Below are 6,432 nucleotides of genomic sequence, written 5' to 3'. Positions count from 1 at the left end.
AATAAAAAATTTACCAAGTAGAGAAACTAATCTTTTTAAACAGGTAACCAAGAGTTCCTTTCTTATTCGCATGTTTCTCAGCAATTTCTTGGCATTTCTCAAGAATATCTTCAGTGCTAATGTTTATTTGTTCTAAATGTTCCTGCAAAAAATACATGCATACGTTTGTTGTATTTTAGAAAAGGAGGACGATCCCCGGCCTCTGCATCTGGACGATGCATACAACCATTTTATTAATTATTGACACAAGACCATACAGAGTCATGCAACAATAAGCCTAAAGCCACCAACTAAGCAACATCTGTCGCTATCTCTATCCAGTTGATGTAGGGGCGCTGAAAGTCTGGGCCTAATACCAAACAGACCTCGCAGCCAAACCTAACATCTAAGACTTGAGGTCCCAACCAGGACGCCTGCCGGGTATGGGCACCCACCAGTCCGGCGTACTTCTCAACCAGGACCCCTGCCGGGCCGCCGCAGCCACCTGCCACCAATCCATCTTCAGAGTTGTACTGCTTCATCAACCTTGCCCGGTCTAGCTGCCGCCGACGCCACCACGACGCCAGGCAGCGTCACCCTCCTGCGCGAGTCCATCTCCACACCAGGGACCAGATGAAACACCGCTCCTCCTCTTGTCCCCTCCAACCAGCACTTGCTGCAAAACGATGCCCCCATGAAGGAGAACGATACCGAAGGCACCGTCATCGTCCGATCCGGTAGACCCAGATCTAGGGTTTCCCCCGGAACTTCCCGATCAGGTTGATGTGATCTGCAACGACGATGCCTCCAGAAGGGAACGACGTCTGAGACGCCGCCATCGTCCGCCAAGACTGCAGTCAGGCGCGATTTTCACCGGAAGCCATGTCTTCCCGACCTCGCGGCTGGCTGGAACCAAACGGAACCTCGCCACGAAGACGTATGTCGCCGTTGGTACTCCGGTGAAGATCCGACATCTCCTCACCGGTCCCTCCACGCGCCGCCGGTCGGCGGAAGGCCTCCCCGCAACAAATCCAAACGGGGCGTTGGATTTGCAGTGACCGCCGTCACCATCACGACCAGGACAGCCCACCCCGCAAGATGGGGCGCTGCCACCGCCGCCATCCATGCAGGGCCGCCGCTCAACCGGCGATGGTGCTCCGGCCCCCGCCGCACAGCCCGGATTCGCCGTCCCAGCCCCTGCCGTTGGATCGCACGAGAGGAGCCGCCCCCGCCGCCTCAGATGGGATCTGCCGCATCCACCCGCCCAGAAACCTTCGGCACTGGGCCCGCCGCCACCGCGGCCCACGCCGGCGGCAGCGGCGGCAGGAGGAGGCGGTAAGGGGGAGCTAGCGGCGCTAGGGTTTCGGGCCCCTGGCGCCGCCTGGGGGGAGGAGACGCGAGGGGGAGGGGGATTAGGCCCTTGTCCATACGTTTGTTGTATGTATCATATATAATTATAAAACAACGCAGCCTGTATGTGAATAACTAAAAAAAACATCACAATAGCTTTTCAAGATGAATATGGCCAACAAATGCTGGGGTGGCTTCTGAAGTTCCATACGAACTATCTTGATTCTGATACCTGGAAATGCAAATGTCATGTTCGTGCTATTCAGCACAAATGACAGCAGATACTAAAAACAATGTATCAAATTAACTCTAGAACTGATGGCATGGATATACATACTCGATGCAGATATCAGTGGTACAATCCTCTAATGTGACTCTCTTTAGGCAACCCTGCACTGCAATAGCTGCCTTCTCTTTGCAAAAACTCTTATGACAAGAGCAGTCATTCAGAAACAGGATAACTTTTCGATCTTTCGCATCATTTTTATAGCTAACTTTTGTCTGTAGTATTTCCTGTTTGGTTAAGAACATGTTAGCAGTAGGTACAACATAGCTTGAGATACAGATGCACATAATAGTGACTAGAGCAATTTACAGTGTAATTACTACCTTCATCAACTCCCATGAAGTATTATTACTCTGAGAAGCATCCAAGACAGACTTATAAGCAGGGTTGGAGATAGCAGTGGCAGCTAAGGCACCAACCGGTTCTCCAGGAGTTATAGCACTTGGATCTTCTTTGTATTTAAGTTGCATGATTGAATTGCTGCAGATGTTTCTCACAGTTCCATCATAGCATACAACTACACCCCGCAAGATGGCCATTAGACCCTTGAACAGACTTCCTGCTTCCGGCAAACCTCTTGAGGAGCGGACAATAGTTTCTCTTGTAGATATAGCATGTACTAGCTCCTCGTAAGGATTAAGACCATGGAAATATGAACTTTGCACAAGACCATAAGCCTCTGGAGCATGTTGAATTCCATCTCCAATTGGTGGGTGTCTATTAACAAATTTTGAGAAACAAGACTCCACCAGACGACTTGAGTACAACTTCCCCTCACGGTACAGCTGCAGACCAACAAAACCAAGCTGCTGAACTACTTTCGACATTAAAAGGTCACTCTTTGGGTCAAACAGAAGACCAAGACGAGATGATTTCACGACAAAATATGAAATTTTCTCTTTGATGTTCTTGAGATTATAGTCAACAGAGTGGCTTTTGAAGCACCTTCTTGACTGCTCAAATACAGAAGACTGTTCTTTAATACACTCCTGTGCTCCTTCCAACAGAAGCTTGGGTACACTAAAATCTTGCAGAGTTAGACTAAAACCATCAAGTAGTAGGAACTCCATGAAAAGGGGCTGCAGCGCATTCAAAAACTTGAGCGCATCTCCCGGGCCCTTAATACAAATAATGGAGGACACCAAATCCGAAAATGAGGCCTGAAGGGATTCTTTCTCAAGATCAAGTTTCATGACAGTGCTGTCACCTTCACAAGTCAATTCTGCCGGCAACGCACTTTGTATTATTTTTGTAATTGTGAAGGCAACAGAAGCTTGGATCACAGCAGGTGCATTAAGAGAGAGCGACAGGAGCATTGCCAGCTGGTTTGCTGATTCTTTGCTTAACATGGTTCTTGAAGACATGAGTTTCAGAGCTAGCAAGCTGTCGTTAGTTAGCTAGACAGTTGCTTCTCCACGCTGAAAAGCTCCAATGCTTCAATTTTTGCAGACTGTGACTGAGGATAAAAGATCTGTACACAATCACCATCAAAATCTGCTCCATACGGATAGCATAGTAGGGGATTTATCTTGACTGCATGACCATGGTGGATGTATACATTCAATGCCTGCAGAGAATGCTTGTGAGTACTAGGTGACCTGTTGAGGAAAACAACATCACCATCAACTATTCTTCTACTGATCGTTTGACCCACTTTCAGAGTGGGTGATCCTTTCGATCCTACATTGATTGCATATGTTGCTTGGCCATCTCTATAGGACAAACACAATCCCTTGTCAACAACCTCTTGCAATCTGTGTGTGTTGATGTCTGTAACCGGTTCTTCAAAAGTTATCCTTTTTGCCACTTCAAAAGGCAGTCCAACTACATCTGCTCCAATATAGGGATCTCCATTAAGCACACTATGTGATGAAAATCCTGACACTTCGCTGATGAACAATGTCTTCATCTTCTCAAGCCATTCTTTTGTTGACGAATGAGATGAATCAGTGCTAGCTGCAAATCTCTTTGCACCTTGAGGACCCTTCAAAACAAAAGTCATTGAACGATTAAATAGACATACATGAATCTGATCAGAACATAAATGCAAATGGCGCTGGTAAACTATCGCTAGCAGGTGCTTCTTTCATCAGCACACCAAGAACACTGAGAAGGTGCCGGAGTTCACTCATGCTGATGGTTAAAAAATATGTGGTCAAGAACCCAGAAAGCTCTTCCATATGATTCTATGGAAAATCCAAATTTTCTTGACACTCAGAAGAGGACAGACACAATCATATTGTGAACATTCCTAACTTTTTGTCATATACACACAAGCATCACCATGTTCAATGGAACCGATTGTAATCCTATAATTAATAACTAGGTGATAATTTAGAAGCGAACTTGAACAGTCTGACTCAAACTTGGTCCATTTGATGAGCTAGAGTTTGCTTGCACCTATTTAATTCCTGCACCATGTAAATATGAATAATTAGGTAATTTGCTTCCATTCATGCCAAAAAAGGTAGTTTGCTTCCAAATCATGACACATACCTTTGTAGTACCCCTGGCCTGTATATATTGGCCGATTGAAAATTGTAGCTCAGTTGATTCAGTGTCATATGATTCAAAGTTTGGGGAACCAGATGCTGATTCTTTTATCTTCTCTATCTTTTCAACTATCTTCCGCAAAAAAGATATAGAGATGGCCTGAAACAAGAAGAAAAACAATATGGGAAGGTATAAACCAGTGAGTAAATTTACAAAGATCAAGGAAATGCACAGAATAAAACTCACATTGGACTTGATGCTTTGCCCATCTGTGAATTCTGGATTATAGAGGCAGTTAGGCGGTACTGGGAGATATTTCATCACATATCCGGATTGAGCAATATATCCCCGTGCAGCTAGCTTTCTTCTTGTGTCATACGGAATCTTCTTTAATATATTAAAAACCTGGAAAATAATAGAGGAATGGGATAGTAGGTTGCTGGATACAAAAAAAAATGGTGACTTGGTAAGAAAAATAAAGGGGCAAGTAACTGTGAGCCCTTGGGCTTCGGGTTCTGTGATCCTACCTTTAGACATTATGTAACACCCTCGATGCGACTATAGCTCCCATGTGTCGAGGCACGACTTAGAGGCATAATCGCATTGAAGGCATATGTCGCAAGTGAGGTAATCTTCACACAACCCATGTAATACATAAGGGAAAGAGATACATAGTTGGCTTACAATCGCCACTTCACACAATACATGAATAAAGCATTACATCATCCAAATACAATCAAGGTCCGACTACGGAACCAAAATAAAGGAAGACCCCCAAATGCGACAAAGGTCCCCGATCGACCCCAACTGGGCTCCACTACTGATCAACTAGAACGGAACAACACAAAGGACAAGATCTTCGTCGAGCTCCTCCTGAGCTTGGTTGCGTCATCTGCTCGGACTCATCGGCACCTGCAAGCTGGGTTTGGAAGTATCTGTGAGCCATGGGGACTCAGCAATCTCGCACCCTCGCGATCAAGACTATTTAAACTTATGGGTAAGGTAAAAGTATGAGGTGGAGCTGCAGCAAGCGACTAGCATATATGATGGCTAACATACGCAAATGAGAGCGAGAAGAGAAGGCAAAGCGCGATCGATAAAAGTATGATCAAGAAGTGATCCTATAACAACCTACGTCAAGCATAACTCCAACAACCGTGTTCACTTCCCGGACTCCGCCGGAAAGAGACCATCACGGTTACACACGCGGTTGGTTCATTTTAATTAAGGTTAAGTTCAGGTTTTCTACAACCGGACATTAACAAATTCCCATCTGCCCATAACCGCGGGCACGGCTTTCGAAAGTTCAATCCCTGCAGGGGAGTCCCAACTTAGCCCATGACAAGCTCTCACGGTCAACGAAGGAATAGACCTCCACCCGAGACACTCCGATCAGACTCGGTATCCCGGTACAACAAGACATCCTCGACAATGATAAAACAAGTCCAGCAAGACCACCCGATGCGCCGACATCCCGATAGGAGCTGCACATATCTCGTTCTCAGGGCACACCGGATAAGCTAAGCGTACGGGAGCCAACGTAACCCAAGTTGCCAAGGGACGGCCCCGCACGGTGCTCTGGGTTGGACCAACACTTAGACAAGCACTGGCCCGGGGGGGGGGGGGTTAAAATAAAGATGACCCTCGGGATGCGCGACTCCCAAGGGAAAAAGGCTAGGTGGCGAATGGTAAAACCAAGGTTGGGCCTTGCCGGAGGAGTTTTATTCAAAGCAAACTGTCAAGGGGTTCCCATTATAACCCAACCGCGTAAGGAACGCAAAATCCGGGAACATAACACCGATATGACGGAAACTAGGGCGGCAAGAGTGGAACAAAACACCAGGCATAAGGCCGAGCCTTTCACCCTTTACCAAGTATATAGATGCATTAATTAAATAAGATATATTGTGATATCCCAACAAGAAAACATGTTCCAACAAGGAACAACATCACCATGTTCCAACAAGGAACAAACTTCCATCTTCACCTGCAACTAACAATGCTATAAGAGGGGCTGAGCAAAGCGGTAACATAGCCAATCAACGGTTTGCTAGGACATGGTGGGTTAGAGGTTTGACATGGCAATTTGGGAGGCTGACAAGCAAGTGGTAGGCATCGTAGCATTGGCATAGCAAAAGAGCGAGCATCTAGCATAGCAAAGATAGTAGTGATTTCGAGGGTATGATCATCTTGCATGAAATCCCGTAAGGAAGAAGAACGAGTCCATGAAGAAGACAAACGGACGTAGTCGAACGGTTCCTCACAAACGCGACGTTATCGGAACCAACCCGAAGAAGCAACACCGGAAAAGAGCAAACAACCTA

General features: G+C 46.2%; 1 pseudogene; it reads right to left on the bottom strand.

Annotated features, from left to right (window-relative positions):
* Window positions 1-1,501: 1,501 nt before the first annotated feature.
* Window positions 1,502-4,684, bottom strand: LOC119314538 (annotated as a pseudogene).
* Between the last annotated feature and the right edge of the window lie 1,748 nt (window positions 4,685-6,432).

The sequence above is a fragment of the Triticum dicoccoides genome, chromosome 6A (assembly GCF_002162155.2).
Source record: "Triticum dicoccoides isolate Atlit2015 ecotype Zavitan chromosome 6A, WEW_v2.0, whole genome shotgun sequence".
In the NCBI taxonomy this organism is placed as follows: domain Eukaryota; kingdom Viridiplantae; phylum Streptophyta; class Magnoliopsida; order Poales; family Poaceae; genus Triticum; species Triticum dicoccoides.
This window is presented reverse-complemented; position numbering and strand designations above follow the sequence as displayed.